Raw genomic sequence first — 17913 nt, 5'->3', positions numbered from 1 at the left:
GTTGGGGAATTGCTTGAGTCTAGGAGTTTGAGGATGCAGTGGGCTATGATCATGCCATAGCCCTCCAGCCTCAGCAATAGAGCAAGGCCCTGTCTATTAAAAAAAAAAAAAAAAATCCTGGAAAATTTAAATCTATTAAACATGTGCAGAAACTACTTGGTATTTATTTGCAAAATGAGTTAAGTTCTAAGTTCAGGTAATTAAAAACACCTTTTTCAGTTAGATATATGTCTTTCGTGGACACCGGAAAGTATGCAAGACGTAGGACACTCTTATGCATTTTAAGCAATATTGTATTCCCAGTACCAACCCACTAAATGTTAGTCGCTTCCCGTTGTAATACTATAAAGACTTTCTCACAAATGTTTAAAATGGTAACCAGTAGTAATACCACCCCTATTGAGAAACTCTACTATAAATAATATCTGGCACTTGGTATGTATTTAATACATGCTTATTGATTAAAAGAATGAATGATTATATAAATATTAAATCTTCAAAAATAACTTTAACATCTGACTGTAAGTATTAGAGAACCCAACCAACAGTAGTTTAGACAAATTAGGATATATAACTTTTCACTAAGAAGATTGGAGTTAGGCAACCCAGGATTGGTCTGACAGCTCATGATGTCATCATTGTTTATGGTTTCTGTTTGATTTTGATTTTGCTATTCTTAGCAAATGTGTTAGTTCCTAATGAATTAAATATGGGTGCTTCATCTCTGGGTCTCACATCTATATTCAAAGCAGAAAAGTGGAAGGAAGAGGAAAGGATTCTTGCCAGCAGACTTCCTCTTCTCTTATTGGCCAGAACTATGTCACATGATCAGTGCTAGCTACAAGGGAAGCTATCAACCTCTCCCTCAAAGTAATACTGCTGCCATATAAAATATAAACCAAAAAAACTTTCAAATACATTACTAAGTTGCCAAGAAAGTAAAGCTTCCCAGAAGCTAAAAATAAAGTGAACATGGAACCTCCTAAGAGGTGAGGAAAGTGCTAATACTTCTGCCTTAAGGACATATGCTAAACTCTGGTGATCTTAACATTGCATTTATAATGGTTGCACAGGAAGTGGGGTGGAGAACAGAAGACAAAGCTTGCAGTCTGCCCAGTGTTTGGAGTCTAACGGTGGACCTTGACTTAAAGTTGGAAAATGAAATGGCAAGCCACAGACTGTAGAAAATGTTCATGAAAATGTGTGTTCAGAATATATAAAAACTTCTACAAATAGGTATCAAAAATAAAAACAACCCAGTTTTAAACAGGAACAAACCAAATATTGGAGAGGAGATAGAGCAAGCAGGACTTTCATACATTGCTGATGGAAATATAAAATATGCAATCATTTTGGAAACTGGCAATTTCTTAATATGTTAAACATATACCTACTATATAGCCAAGATAAATGAAAATATATGTCTATGCAAAAGCTTGTACATGAATGTTAATAGCTCCATTAATAATAATAGTCAAGAAATAGAAACAACCCAAATGTCCATCAACTGATAAAAGCATACACAAAATGTAGCATATCCATACAATGGAATATTGTTTAGCTATAAAATGGTACTGATACATGCTACAATATGGATAGACCTTGAAAACATTATGATACATGAAAGGAGCCAGACACACACACACACAAAAACACATATTATATGATACCATTTATATAGAAGGTATCAAGAATGGGTAAACTCATACAAAGAGAAAGAGGGTTAGTCACTCCCCACTTATTTCTCTTCCAGCCCCTGACAATCACTAACCATCTTTCTCTTTGTATGAGTTTGCCCATTCTTGATACACAGAGTAATAAAAATATTCTGGAATTAGATAGTGGTCATGCTTGCATAACTGTACTGAAAACCATGGAATTGTACACTTTAAATGGGTGGATTGTATGGCGTCTGAGTTACATCTCAATAAAGTTGTTGTTTAAAAAAAAAAACAAATATAAACTATATACATCATCAGCACTGCCACCATCCCAATTACCACTGCCAACATCTTGGCATACAGCCTTCTAAACTCATTTCTGTGCATCATATGTAGTTGCTAAAGAATGAAAATTGGATTATACCATACATATCCTTTAAGAAGTGGTGGTGGTGGTGGTGTTTATATACAAAACTTCACTCTATTACCCAGGCTGGATGCAGTGGTGCAATCATAGCTCACTGTAGCCTCAAATGCCTGAGCTCAATTGATCCTCTCAATTCTCCTGCCTCAGCTTCTTAAATAGGTAGGACTATAGGTACATTCCACCACACCCAGGTAATACTTCAATTTTTTGTAGAGACAGAGTCTCACTATGTTGCTCAGGCTGGTCTCAAACTCTTGGCCTCAAGCAATCCTCCTCCTCGGTCTCCCAAAATATTGGGATTACAGGCATGTGCCACCACATCCAGACTTTATAAAAAGTATTTTAAATTACAACACACATGACTTTATAATCATAAAGTAGTATCAGACTGGAAGACCATTTTCTTTGTTCTGATTTTAGGAGTGAAACTGCCAGTCTTTCATCAATAAATGTGATATTAGTTCTGGGGTTTTCATAGATTCTCTTTATCAGGTTAAGTTTCTTCTTACTCCTCATTTGCCAAGTGTTTTTTTTTTTTTTAATCATGACATGGTGTTGCATTTTTGTCAAATGCATTTTCTGCATTAATTGAGATGATCATGTGGGTTTTTCTCTTTACTAATGCCATATCCTATTGAGTGATTTCCTTATGTTGAGCCAATCTTGCATTCCTGTGATAAATCTCATTTGGTTATGGTTTAAAATCCTTTTTTTTGTGTGTGTGTGTAAATTGGCAAATTTTTATTTATTTATTTATTTATTACAGGGTCTCTCTCTGTTGCTCAGGCTGGAGTACAGTGGTACAGCGGTGCAATCTTGGCTCACTGCAACCTCCACCTCCTGGGCTCAAGCAATTCTCATATCTCAGCCCCCCAAGTAGCTTAGACTGTGGGCATGTACCACCACACCTGGATAATTTTTGTATTTTTTTTTTTGGTAGAGTTGGGGTTTCACTGTGTTAGCCAGGCTGGGTAAATTTTATTTAAACCTGTTGAATCTATATATGAATGGACCTCACTGTCTCAATTATGGAGTTTCATTACAACACCATTGTTTTAGTTCATACTCACACTGTTAAGAAAGACATACTCAAGGCTGAGTGCAGTGGCTCATGCTTGTAATCCCAGCACTTTGGGAGGCCAAGGTGGGTGGATCACCTGCGGTGAGTTCAAGACCAGTCTGGACAACATGGTGAAACCCTGTCTCTACTAAAAACACAAAAATTAGCTGGGTGTGGTGGCATGCACCTGTAATCCTGCTACTTGGGAGGCTGAGGCAGAACAATTGCTTGAAACAGGGAGGTGGAGGTTGCATGAACCAAGATCGTGGTAATTTATAAAGGAAAGAGGACATACAGTCCACCCATTTAAAGTGTACAGTTCCATGGTTTTCAGTACAGTTATGCAAGCATGACCACTATCTAATTCCAGAATATTTTTATTACTCTGTGTATCAAGAATGGGTAAACTCATACAAAGAGAAAGATGGTTAGTGACTGTCAGGGGCTGGAAGAGAAATAAGTGGGAAGTGACTAACCATCTTTTTTTTTTAATAAACTGCAGACTCAGTTCTGCAGGTTTGGGGAGGCCTAAGGAAACTTACAATCATGATGGAAAGGGAAACAAACATATCCTTCTTCACATGGCAGCAGCAAGGAGAAGTGCAGAGTGAAGCGGGAAAAAGCCCCATATAAAATCACCAGATCTCATAAGAACTCACTATCGTGAGAACAGCATGGAGACAAGCACCCCATGATTCAATTACCTCCAAATGGGTCCCTCCCATGACACGTCAGGATTATGGTAACTGCAATTCAAAATGAGATTTGTGTGGGAACACAGCCAAACCATAGCATTCTGTCCTTGCCCATTCCAAATCCCATGTTCTCACATTTCAAAACACAACCATGCCTTCTTGACAGTCCCCCAGAGTCTTAACTCATTCCAGGATTAACTCAAAAGTCCAAGTTCAAAGTAATATCTGAGACAAGGCAAGTCCCTTCTGCCTATGAGCCTATAAAATCAAAAGCAAGTTAGTTACTTTCTAGATACAATGAGGCAGGCGTCCCCAAACTTTTTACACAGGGGGCCAGTTCACTGTCCCTCAGACCGTTGGAGGGCCGCCACATACTGTGTTCCTCTCACTGACCACCAGTGAAAGAGGTGCCCCTTCCTGAAGTGCAGTGGGGGGCTGGATAAATGGCCTCAGGGGGCCGTATGCGGCCCGTGGGCCGTAGTTTGGGGACACCTGAAATAAGGGTATAGGCATTGGGCAAATACACTCATTCCAAAGGGGAAAAATTGGCCAAAACACAGGGGTTACAAGCCCCACCCAAGTCTGAAATCTATCCAATAGGGCTATCATTAAACCTTAAGGTTACAAAATGATTTCCTATGACTTCATGTCTCACATCCAAGTCATGCTGATACAATAGATGGGCTCCTACAGCCTCAAGCAGCTTCACCTTTGTGGCTTTGCAGGGTGCAGCTCCCCTCCCAGCTGCTTTCATGGGCTGGCATTGAGTATCTGTGGCTTTTCCAGTTACACAGAGTAGCTGTTGGTGGATCTACCATTCTGGGGTCTGGGGGACAGTGGACCTCTTCTCACTTCTCTACTAGGCAGTGCCCCAGTGGGGGCTCTGTGTGGGGGCTCTGACCCCACATTTCCCTTCCACACTGCCCTAGCAGAGGTTCTCTGTGAGGGTTCTGCCCCTGCAGCAAAGTTCTTCCTGTACGTCTAGGAATTTCCATACACCCTCTGAAATCTAGGTGAAGGTTCCCAATTTTCAGTTCTTGACTTCTGTGCACCCATAGGCCCAACACCATGTGGGAGCCACCAATGGCTTGCACCTTCTGAAGCAACGACCTGAGCTGTACATTGGCTCATTTTAGCCATGGCTGGAGCTGAAGCATCTGGGATGCCAGGCATCATGTCCAGAGGCTGCGTAGAGTGGAGGGGGAGGGCAAGAGGATGGGGGTGGGGGAGGGGATGGGGGGATGGGCCCAGGCCATGAAACTATTTTTTACAATATTGAGTCTATCTATCCAAGAGCATGAGATGTGTTTCCATTTGTTTGTGTCATCTCTGATATCTTTCAGCAGTGTTTTGTAGTTTTTCTTGTAGAATTCTTTCCCCTCCTTGATTAGGTATATTTCTAAGCGTTGTTTTTCCAGCTATTGTAAAAGGGGGTTACATTCTTGGTTTGATTCTCAGCTTTGTTGCTGTTGATGTGTAGAAGAGCTGTTGATTTGCATACATTGATTTTGTATTCAGAAACTTTGATGGATTCTTTTATCAGTTCTAGGAGCTTTCTTGAGGAGTCTTTACAGTTTTCTAGGTAAATGATCGTATCATCAGCAAACAGTGACAGTTTGACTTCCTTGTTACCAACTTGGATGCCCTTTCTTTCTCTTGTCTGATTGCTCTGGCTAGGACGTCCAGTACTGTGTTGAAGATGAGTGGTGAGAGTGGCCATCCTTGTCATGTTCCAGTTCTCAAAGGGAATGCTTTCCACTTTTATCCATTCCGTATTATGTTGGCTGTGGGTCTGTCATAGATAGCTTTTATTACATTGAGGTATGTCCCTTTTACGCTGATTTTGCTGAGAGTTTTAAACATAAAGGGATGCTAGGTTTTGTTGAATGCTATTTCTACGTCTATTGAGGTGATGGTGTGGTACTTGTTTTTTATTCTATTTAAGTGATGTATCGCATTTAATGACTTGCCTATGTTAAACCATCCTTTCATCCCTGGTATGAAACCCACTTGATCATGGTGGATTATCCTTTTGATATACTTTTTGATTTGGTTAGCTAGTATTTTGTTAAGGATTTTGACATCTATGTTCACCAGGACTATTGGTCGGTAGTTTTCTTTTTTTGTTGTTGTTGTTATGTCCTTTCCTGGTTTTTGTATTAGAGTGATACTGGCTTCATAGAATAATTTAGGGAGGGTTCCCTCTTTCTCTATCTTGTGGAATAGCATCAACAGGATTGGTACCAATTCTTCTTTGAATGTCTGGTAGAATTCTGCTGTGAATTTGTCTGGTCCTGGCCTTTTGTTTTTGGTAATTGTTTTTATTACCATTTCAATCTCTCTGCTTGTTATTGGTCTGTTCAGAGCGTCTTAATTCTTCCTGATTAAAGCTAGGAAGGTTGTATCATTTCAGGACTTTTTCCATCTCCTCTAGGTTTTCTAGTTTATTTATGTAAAGGTGTTTATAGTAGCCTTGATGATCTTTTGTATTTCTGTGGTATCACTTGTAATATCTCCCATTTTGCTTCTAATTGACCTTATTTGGATTTTTTCTCTTCTTTTCTTGGTTAATCTTTCTATTGGTCTATCAAGTTTATTTATCTTTTCAAAGAACCAACTTTTTGTTTCATTTGTGTTTTGTTTGTTTGTTTCAGTTTTATTTAGTTCTGCTCTGATCTTGGTGATTTCCTTTCTTCTGCTAGGTTTGGATTTAGTTTGTTCTTGCTTCTCTACTTCCCTGAGGTGTGACCTTAGATTGTCTGTGCTCTTCCAGTCTTTTGATGTAGGCTTTTAGGGCGATGAACTCTCTTCTTAGCACTGCCTTTGCTGTATCCCAGAGGTTTTGGTAGGTTGTGTCACTATTGTCATTCAGTTAGAAGAATTATTAAATTTTCATCTTGATTTCATTTTTGACCCAATGATCATTCAGGAGCAGGTTATTAAATTTTTATGTATTTTCATGGTTTTGAAGGTTCCTTTTGGAGTTTACAGTTGTATTCTACTGTAATCTGAGAGAGTACTTGATGTAATTTCAATTTTCTTACATTTACTGGGGCTCATTCTGTGGCCTATCATATGGTCCTCCTGGAGAAAGTTCCATGCACTATTGAATAGAATGTATATTCTGTGGTTGTTGCACAGAATGTTCTGTATATATCTGTTAAGTCCATTTGTTCTAGGGTATTGTTTAAATCCATTGTTGTTTTTGTTGTTGTTGACTTTCTGTCTTAATGACCTGTCTAGTGCCATGATCTCATCTCTCCCTCTTTTTCAAAGTCCACTAATCCCATCATGAGGGCCCAACCTCACGACCTAACCTAACTGTAAGGTCTCTTAGGCTAACTGACAGTGCCATGGATGCCATGGTAACCTCTGTGACCTTCACAGACACTCCAGATGAGCTCCTGGAAAGTCTGAAGTAACTGGAAAACCACAAAATGAGAAGGAATGACCACCCCTTGTGGCATGTAATTAACTTTGAGACACTCTTCTATTGTTCCTTATTCCTTCTTTAACTGATAAGGCAACTGGACTTTGTAACTGACCTTGGTCAACCTTGTGACCCTAGACCCTATGACCCCCCCCCTCCCAGCTTGAACTTCTTTAACTTCCCACTGCCTACCCCAAACCTATAAAACCAACTCCCATCCCTGTGCCCTCTGCTGACTCTCTTTTAGACATAGCCTGCCCACACCTGGGTGAATAAACACCATGTTGCTCACACAAAGCCTGTTTGGGGGTCTCTTCATTCAGAGTGTGTGTTTTAACACTAACCCTATGTACATTACCTTAGCCCCATCTTTAAATACCATCACATTGAGAGTTGGGGTTTCATCATGTGGATTTAGAGAAAATGAGGGGGAATATTCGGTCAAAAACAACTTATAATCTTTTTTGTTTTGTAAGGTTGTTAATAATATCCCATTTTTCATTGCTGATTTTAGCAATTTTAGTCTTTTTTCTTTTCTTTCTTTTTTTCTTTTTTTGGAGACAGAGTCTTGCTCTGTCACCCAGGCTGGAATGCAGTGGCGCAATCTTGGCTCACTGCAACCTCTGACTCCTAGGCTCAAGCAATTCTCCTGCCTCAGCCTCCCTAGTAGCTGGGATTACAGGCACGTGCCACCACACCAGGCTAATTTTTGTGTTTTAGTAGAGACAAGGTTTCACCATGTTGACCAGGTTGGTCTTGAACTCCTGACCTCAGGTAATCCACTTGCCTCAACCTTCCAAAGTATTGGGATTATAGACATAAGACACCATGCCTGGCCAAGTCTTTTTTTCTTTCTTTTTTTTTTTTTTTTCTTTGCCTGGTAAGATTAGCTAAAGTTTGTCCACTTTGTTGGTCTTTTCAAAGACCGATTTTTGGTTTTACAGATTTTACCTATGGTTTTCCTATTTTTGATTTCCTTTATTTTCTCTGTAATGTTTATTATTTCTTCTGTTTGCTTTGGGCTTGGTTTACCTTTTTTTTTTTTTTTTTTTTTTTTTGCTCTTTAAGATAAAGTTTTGGTTATTGATTTCAGATCTCTCTCTCTCTCTCTCTCTTTCTCTCTCTCTTTAATGGCATTTCTAATTATACATTTCCCTCTAGGTGCTATTTTTACCGCATCTCATAAGATCTGGTATACTGTGTGTTTATCTTCATTCATCTCAAAGTATTTTCTAATTTCTTTTGTGATCTCCTTTTAGACCTTTAATTATTTACAAATGTGCTCAATTTTCATATACTTGTGACATTTCCGAATTTTCATGTTATTAATTTCTAATTTCATTCCACTGTGGTCATATAATATTATTTGCAACATTGCAGTCTTTTACCCTTTATTAAGACTTGTTTTATGGTCTAACATATGTTTTATCCTAGCAAAGGTTACTCGTGTGCTTGAGAAGAATGTTATTGTTCTGTTATTAATGAATATACGTTCTTTAGATCTCTGGTAACTGGATTATACCTTGTTCAAGTTTTCCATTTTTTTGAAGACGTTCTGTCTAGCTATTCTATCTACCATTGAAATTGGGATAATTAATCGCCAACTATTGTTGAATTGACTATTTCCCCCTTCAGTTCTGTTAGTTTTGCTTGTGAATTTGGGGTTGTTTGGTGCATATATGTTTATAATTCTTATATTTTTTTGATAAGTTAACTGGTTTTTTTTGTTTGTTTGTTTTTGTTTTTGAGACAGAGTCTCACTCTGTTGCTTAGGCTGTAGTACAGTGGTGTGATCTCAGCTCACTGCAACATCCACCTCCTGGGTCCAAGTGATTCTCTTGTTTCAGCCTCCCGAGTAGCTGGGATTGCAGGTGCATGCCACCACACCTAGCTAATTTTTGTATTTTTAGTAGAGACAAGGTTAGTCCATACTGGCCAAGCTGGTCTCAAACTCCTGACCCCAAGTGATCCACCTGCCTTGGCCTCTCAAAGTGCTGGGATTACAGGCATGAGATATTAAGCCTGGCTGATTAACTCTTTTATCATTAAAATATGTCTTTCTTAGTCTCTAGTAACAATTTTTTGTCTTAATGTCTACTTTAATAATATAGTCATTCTAAATATCTTTTGGTTACAGTTCGACTGGTACATCTTTTTTCACACTTTTATTTTCAACCTCTTTTTGTCTTTAAAGTCTCTCATAGACAGCATATAGTTGGATCTTGTTTTTAAATCAGCTAATTTTTTTTTTTCTGAGACATAGTTTGTTCTTGTCACCCAGTCTGGAGTGCAATGGCATGATCTTGGCTCACTGCAACCTCTGCCTCTTGTGTTAAAGTGATTCTTCTGTCTCAGCCTCCCAAGTAGCTAGGGCAGTGCAGAAGGGAAATGTGGGTTGAGAGCCCCCACACAGAGTTCCTACTGGGGTACCACCTAGTGGAGCTGTGAGAAGAGGGCCACCATTCTCCAGACCCCAGAATGGTAGATCCACCAACAGCTTGCACCATGCACCTGGAAAAGACACAGACACTCAATGCCAGCCCATGAAAGCAGCTGGGAGGGAGGCTGTACCCTGCCAAACCACAGGAATGGAGCTGCCCAAGACCATGGGAACCCCCCTCTCACATCAGCATGACCTGGATGTGAGACATGGAGTCAAAGGAGATCATTTTGGAACTTTAAGGTCTGACTGCCCTGCTGGATTTCAGACTTGCATGGGGCTTGTAGCCCCATTGTGTTGGCCAATTTCTTTCATTTGAAATGGGTGTATTGACCCAATGCCTGTACCCCATTGTATCTAGGAAGTAACTAGTAACTAGGTTACTTCTGATTTTACAGGCTCATAGGTGGAAGACCTTGTCTTGTCTCAGATGACACTTTAGACTGTGGACTTCGGAGTTAATCCTGAAATGAGTTAAGACCTTGGGGGACTGTTGGGAAGGCATGACTGGTTTTGCAATGTGAGGACATTAAATCCCTGGAGGGGCCGGGGTGGAATGATATTGTTTGGCTGTGCCTCCACCCAAATCTCATCTTGAATTCCCATGTGTTATGGAAGGGACCCTGTGGGAGGAAATTGTACCATGGGGGCAGGTCTTTCCCATGCTGTTCTCATGTTAGTGAATAAGTCTCATGAGATCTGATAATTTTATAAGGGGGAGCTTCTGTGCACAACCTCTCTCTTTTTGCCTGCTGCCATCCATTTAAGACATGACTTGCTCCTCCTTGCCCTCCATGATGATTGTGAGGCTTTCCCAGCCATGTGGAACTTTAAGTCCATTAAACTTCTTTCTTTTGCAAATTGCCATATCTTGGTTATGCCTTTATCAGCATGAAAATGGACTAATACACATGTATTTGTATAGTTTCCAAAATTCCTCTTGTTACTGATTTCTAGTATGATTCTGTTGTGATCAGAGAGGATGCTTAATATTATTTTAATTATGTTGAATATTTTAAGACTTGTTTTGTGACCTAACATATAGTCTATCCCTGAGAATAATCCATGTGCATAGGAAAACAATGTGTATTCTGTAGCCATTGGATGAAATGCTTTGTAAATATCTCCTAGATCTGTTTGTTATATAGTACAGATTAAGCCCAATGTTCATTTGTTGATTTTCTGTCTGGAAGATCTGTTCAGTGCTGAAAGTGGGGTGGTGAAATCTCCAGTTACTATTGTATTGGAGTCTATCTCTTTCTTTAGCTCTGATAATATTTGCTCCAGTATTGGGCACATATATATTTCAAATTGTTATATTCTCTTGCTGATTTGAACCATTTATCACTACATAGTAAACTTCTTTGTTTCTTATAGTTTTTGTCTTGAAATCTATTTTATCTGATATAAGTATAGCTACTTTTGCTCTTTTTTGGTTTCCATTGGCGTGAAATATATTTTTCCAGCCCTTTATTTGCAGTCTATGTGTGGGTTTGTAGGTGAAGTGCATTTCTTGTAGGCAACAGATTAATGAGCCTAGTTTTACTTACTTATTTTTAATCCATTCAGCTACTCTATGTCTTCTGATTGGAGAGTTTAGTTCATTTACATTCAGTATTATTATTGATTAGTAATAATACACTTATTCCTGCCATTTTCTTATTTGTTTTCAGATTGTTTTGTGTTCTTCTCTCCCTCCTTTCTTTCTTGTCTTCCTTTCAGTGAAGATTTTCTCTGGTGATATTATTTCATTTTTTGCTTTTTATTTTTTGTGTACTTATTGTTATGTTTTTCAATTTGAGTTTACCATGAGGCTTGCAAATACTATCCTATAACTTATTATTTAAAACTGATAACAACTTAACACTGTTTGCATAAACAAACAAGCCAAAAGAGAACTAATAGACAATGTCTTTTTTTTTTTTTTTTTGTGAGACGGAGTTTCACTCTTGTTACCCAGGCTGGAGTGCAATGGCGCGATCTCAGCTCACCGCAACCTCCACCCCCTGGGTTCAGGCAATTCTCCTGCCTCAGCCTCCTGAGTAGCTGGGATTACAGGCATGTGCCACCATGCCCAGCTAATTTTTTGTATTTTTAGTAGAGACAGGGTTTCACCATGTTGACCAGGATGGTCTCGATCTCTTGACCTTGTGATCCGCCCGCCTTGGCCTCCCAAAGTGCTGGGATTACAGGCTTGAGCCACTGCGCCCAGGCCCAGACAATGTCTTAATTCCCCTCCTTTTTAGCTTTTTGTTGTTGCTTTTTATACCTTACTGTACTGCCTATGTCTTAAAAGGTTGTAGTTATTATTTTTGATTGGTTAATTATTTATCTTTCTATTTAAGATAAAAGTAGTTTACACACCACAATTAAAGTGTTATTATGTTCTGTATTTTTCTGTGTATTATCATCAATGAGTTTTGTACCTTTAGATGCTTTCTTCTTGCTCGTTAAAATCCTTTTCTTTCTGATTGAAGTACTCCCTTTACCATTTCTTATAGGACAGGTCTGACTGTTGATGAAATTACTCAGATTTTCTCTCTCTGGGAAAGTCTTTATTTCTCCTTCATGTTTGAAGTGCAATTTTGCTGGTTATACTATTCAAGGATAAAAGTTCATTCTTTTCAGCACTTTAAATATGTCATACCACTCTTTTCTAGCATGTAAGGTTTTACCCTAAAAAGTCTGCTGTCAGATGTACTAGAGCTTCATTACATGTTATTTGTTCTTGCTGCTTTTAGGATCTTTCTTCATCTTTGACCTTTGGAGTTTGATTATTAAATGCCTTGAGGTAGTCTTCTTTGGGTTAAATCTGCTCGGTGCTCTATAACTTTCTTGTACTTGGATATTGATATCTTTCTAGGTTTTGAAAGTTCTCTGTTATTATCCCTTTAAATAAATTTTCTATCCCTATCTTTTTCTTTACCTCCTCTTTAAGACCAATAACTCTCAGATTTTCTCTTTTGAAGCTATTTTCTAGATTCTGTAGGCATGCTTAATTGTTTTTTATTCTTTTTTCTTTTGTCTCTTCTGACTATGTATTTTCAAATAGCCTATCTTTAGCCTCACTAATTCTTTCTTCTGTTTGATCAATTCTGCTATTAAAAAAACTCTGATGCATTCTTCAGTGTGTCAATTGCATTTATCACTCCAGAATTTCTACTTGATTTTTTCTAATTATTTCAATGTCTTTGTTAAATTTAACTGACAGAATTCTGAATTCCTTCTCTGAGTTATCTTGAATTTCTCTGAGTTTCTTCAATATAGCTATTTGGAATTCTGTCTGAATGGTCACATGTTTCTGTTTCTCCAGGATTGGTCCCACATGCCTTATTTACTTCTTTTGGTGAGATCATATTTTCCTGGATCAACTTAATACTTGCAGATTTTCTTCTGAGTCTGGGTATTGAAGAGTTAGGTATTTATTGTAATCTTCACAGTCTGGGCTTGTTTGTACCCATCTTTCTCGGGAAGGCTTTTTAGATATTTGAAAGGACTTGGGTTTTGTGACCTAAGCTGTATCTGTTTTAGAAGGCAGTAACACTGTGGTTTTTGCAGACTCATGGAGGTACAAACTTGATGTTCTTGGACAAGATCCAGAAGAATTCTCTGTATTACCAGGCAGAGATACTTCTTCTCTTCCTTTACTTTCTCCCAAACAAATAGAGTCTCTCTTTCTCTGTTCTGAGCCACTTGGAGCTGGGGATGGAGTGTCACAAGCACCCTTGTGGCCGCCACCCTTAAGAATGGCTAGGTCAGACCTAAAGCCAGAACAGTACTCGGTGTGGCCCAAGGCCTGCTATAACCGCTCCCTGGCTACCACCTACATTCACTCAATGCTCTAGGGCTCTACAATCATCAGCTGGCAAAACCAGCCAAGCCCATGTCCTTCTCTTCAGGGCAACACATTCCCCCAGGCCCTGTGTGGGTCAGGGGTGCCATCCAGGTACCAAGAACTAGAGTAAAACACTTTAGAAGTCTACCTGGTGTTCTATTGTGCTGCTTTTGAATTATTTTCTTAGTGGGTGTATGTTAGCCAGGGTTCTCCAGATAAACAGAAACAGTGGGATAGAGATATGTAAGAGGATATTTATTATAGGGATTGACTCATGAAAATATGGAGGCCAAGAAGTCTAATGAAATGCTGTCTGCATATTTCCTGGGAAACCAGGAAAGCCAGTGATATAATTTAATTCAAGTTCAAAGGCCTGAGAACAAGAGTACCTGATGACATAACTCCCAGCCCTGAAAACTTTAATCCTGGTGGGATGTACATTGGTATAACTCCATTTCCTGAGAACTTGAGTTGTGGAGGGGTTGGAAGTCCTAGAGTTTGAAGGCCCAAGAAAAAGTCATTTTACTATCTGAGGGCAGGAGAAGACGAATGTCCCAATTCAAGAAGAGAGAGAAAATTAACCCTTCTTCTGCCTTTTTATTTGATTCAGGCCTTCAACAGATTAGATTATGTCTACCCACATTCATGAGGGTGGATCTTGTTTGCTCCGCCTATTAATTCAAATACTAACCTTGTCAAGAAACACTTTCACAGGCATACCCATAAATAATACTTTACCAGCTATGTGGGTATTCCTTAGGCCAGTCAAGTTGACATATAAAATTAATCATCACAGGTTGCTGTTAGAATTACAACAACATATAAAAATCATAATTTATAACACTCTATTTCAAGTTAATGCCATCTTAATTATAATAATATACACAACTTTGTTCTTATATAGCTCATCCCCTTCTCCCTCCTTTTTGTTACTGTCATGCAAATTATAATATATAATTCCAAATCTAGATATTCTACTCTTCACGGATCATCTCCAGTACATTGTGTGCCCCTGAGTACTGGAAAAATATGAAACGCTTTGCAAATTTTAAGTCATCCTTGCACAAGGACCATACTAGTCTTCTCTGAATTGTTCTAATTTTGGTATACGTGTTACTGAATTGAGCACAATGTGATCTGATTTTACCATTACAAACTTCACTCTGACAGTGTGAAAAATGGATTAAAGAGGAGGCCAGTGTGAGGTGAGAAGACTGATACAAAATGTTGGAGTAAATAGATAAAAGATGAGAGTAGTCTAAACTAGAGCTCAATACTGAAGTGCTAGAGAACAGAGGCTGACAACAAATTTGAAAGATATTAAAGAGAAAATATTAACTAGCTATCGTGACTAAATATAGGGTTGAGGAAAATAGAGAAGGACAAAATGTTTAGCTTTCTGCATCACATGTAACTGAAGGAATTATGGTTCTATTCACAGAAGTAGATAACATTAAAACAGGAGCTTTGGAAGAAAATGCAACAAGCTCAATTTTAGACCTTTTGAATTTGTGATATTTGTTGGCTATCCAAATGGAGACTGGAGAAGATCAGTACAGAGTGGGATATCTAGATTTGAAACTAAAGTGAGATGTGCGTATAGTATAGATTTGAGTGATTAGTATGTAGATAGTGATGTAAGCCTTATAAGTTTATTAGAATGCCCAGTAAGAGTGAATATAGTAATAATAGAAGAAGATGCAGGATGGAATTCTAAGGAACAATCATATTTGAGTTTCAGGAAAAGATTCCTCCCGAAAAAGAGAAAGAGAAGCCTAGATGTACCTGGGCAAGCAGGAGAGCGTGTTTTCATGAAAGTTGAAGGAAGAAAGTATTTCCAGAATCAAGATGCCACAGAAAATAAGGACTAAAATGTTTTCACTGGATTCAACAATAAAGACATTCATTAATAACTATCTTAAATAACATTAAAGATGGCTGTAAATTATTTGCTGTTCTCTCTATCAAGAAGTGAAATCTATTTGCCTTCTGTTGAATCTGAACTGGATTGGACTCATATTGACCAATGTGGCAGAAGTGAGATTCTTTAATTTCTGAAGCTGAGCAGCTTCTATTTTCACAAGGTTGAAATTGTTCCTCTTGAAACTCAGCCATCATGTCGTGAGAAGCCCACATGTAGTGAGGCCAGGAGGAGAAGGACTAACTTCTAGCTGAGTTCCCAACCAAGAGCCAACACCATCTGCCAGCCATGTGAATGAGCCATAGTGGATGTTCCGGCTCAGTCAAGCCTCCAGGTGACTGAAGTTCCATGCAGAACAGAGGAATTGTCCAACTGAGTCTTTTCAACCCGCAGAATCATGACAGATAATCAGTGGTGTCTGTTGTTTTAAATGACTAAGTTTTGAAGTAGTATGTTACTCAGCAATTGACAACCAATTTTCTTACTATTTTATAATGTCTGTAAGAGCAGCTGTCCTGTTGGGGAACTGCAGGTGTAAATTGCAATGGGTTGAAGAGTGACTTGAAGGATAGAAACTGGAGACATCTGCTTTAAGAAGTGGACTATGAAAGAGAGGAGCTCTTTTTTTTTTTTTTTTTTTTTTTTTTTGAGACAGAGTTTCGCTCTTGTTACCCAGGCTGGAGTGCAATGGCGCGATCTCGGCTCACCGCAACCTCTGCCTCCTGGGTTCAGGCAATTCTCCTGCCTCAGCCTCCTGAGTAGCTGGAATGACAGGCACGCACTGCCATGCCCAGCTAATTTTTTGTATTTTTAGTAGAGACGGGGTTTCACCATGTTGACCAGGATGGTCTCGATCTCTTGACCGTGTGATCCACCCGCCTCAGCCTCCCAAAGTGCTGGGATTACAGGCGTGAGCCACCGTGCCCGGCCCGAGGAGCTCTTTAGAATGGTATTGGAAGAATTTCTGTATTTGACAAAGGATTTTTTATTTGTTTTCAATAGGGAAAACTTCAATGGTATTTAAGAAGGGTTAGGTGGTTCCTCACGCCTGTAATCTCAGCACTTTGACAGGCTGAGGCAGGAGGACAGTTTGAGGCCAGGAGTTCAAGACCAGACTGGGAAACACAGTGAGACCTCATCTCTACAAGAAAAAGTCAAAAACTTAGCCAGGCAGGGTGGTGCATGCCTATAGTTTCAGCTATTTAGGAGATTAAGATGGGAGGATCACATGAGCCTGGGAGGTCAAGGCTGCAGTGAGCCATGATTGTACCATTGCATTCCAGGCTGGGTGACAAAGTGAGACCCTGTCTCAAGAAAAGGAAAAAAAAGTATTAGTTTAAGGAGAAAACACTGAAGATACAAGAGAGGTGGAGTGATGGAGCAAGGCTCCTCAGGAAATGGGGGAAAATGCTGTCTTACTCAGACACCCCCAGAAAGGATCTGATTGGCTTCATTAGATATGATCCAATATGGATGCCTGGATGAGTGAACTCTCATGTCCTACCTCCTTGGCAATTACCCTATGGATGGCTGCCTCTGGCTCAGGCACTAATACATTTTCTAGTCATCTATGGGTAGAGTGTTTAGGTAGTATTGTTTAGGCTATTTCAGGCTACATGTAATAGAAGATATTTCTCAAAGTGGCTAAAACATACATCTGAAGTTTGAAGGTTGATTAATTTAGCAGCTCAACAGTATCATCAAAGTTCCCGGTTCTTTCTATCATTCTGCTCTTTGTCCTCGGACTTTTATCTTGTTCTCTTAGGTGGACTTCCGTCATTGTCTCAAGATGACTGCTGCAGTTCCAGGGGTTGTATTCAGAAGATAATGTCAAGGGACAGAAATAAGAAGTCTCTCCATGCAAGTCCCTTTCCCAGCAGTCTTCTAGCAAACTACTCAGAAGTTTAGAATCTCACTGTATGCCCAGCCAATATCAAGGGTGATTTTAGGTAGATTATTTAAACTTTCTGAACTTCCATTTTCTCATCTGTAAGATGGGTAGTATAGCATCTATCTCAAGGTTACCATAAGGAGGAAAAGAGAGAGTTTTATATTAAGTGCATCGCCTAGTGTTTGGCCCACATGTACTCCATCCTCCATCCTATGTCTACAGTTCATTACCAATGAAACATACTTGAGGTTCTCTCCTCCCATTTAAAAGACTACAGTTGGCTTAAAATAAAATTGATTCATGAGAACACATGGATACAGAGGGGAACATCATACACTGGGGCCTCTCAGGGAGTGTGGGACTAAGGGAGGGATAGAATTAGGAGAAATACCTAATGTGGATGACAGGTTGATGGGTGCAGCAAACCACCATGGCTTGTGTATACCTATGTAACAAACGTGCACATTCTGCACACGTATCCCAGAACTTGAAGTATAATTTAAAAAATACAATTGGTGCATCTTCTGGTGCTGTAGTTTACTTTCCTGGAACT

The 17913-nt window shown here is 39.2% G+C and overlaps 1 long non-coding RNA gene and 1 other non-coding gene across 2 annotated transcripts in view; one reads left to right on the top strand and one right to left on the bottom strand.

Moving 5' to 3' along the window:
• Positions 1 to 14571: 14571 nt before the first annotated feature.
• Positions 14572 to 14677, bottom strand: LOC120364423 (U6 spliceosomal RNA). The gene has a single exon (XR_005579685.1). It is a non-coding gene; the product is annotated as a U6 spliceosomal RNA (small nuclear RNA).
• A 1421-nt stretch (positions 14678 to 16098) lies between these two features.
• LOC141584602 (uncharacterized) overlaps positions 16099 to 17913 on the top strand; it is a 65775-nt gene continuing 63960 nt past the window's right edge. Inside the window, exon 1 of the long non-coding RNA XR_012517750.1 lies at positions 16099 to 17418. This is a non-coding gene — a long non-coding RNA (uncharacterized LOC141584602). The remainder of the gene's footprint in view (positions 17419 to 17913) is intronic.

The sequence above is a fragment of the Saimiri boliviensis genome, chromosome 5, assembly GCF_048565385.1.
Source record: "Saimiri boliviensis isolate mSaiBol1 chromosome 5, mSaiBol1.pri, whole genome shotgun sequence".
Classification (NCBI taxonomy): Eukaryota; Metazoa; Chordata; class Mammalia; order Primates; family Cebidae; genus Saimiri; species Saimiri boliviensis.
This window is presented reverse-complemented; position numbering and strand designations above follow the sequence as displayed.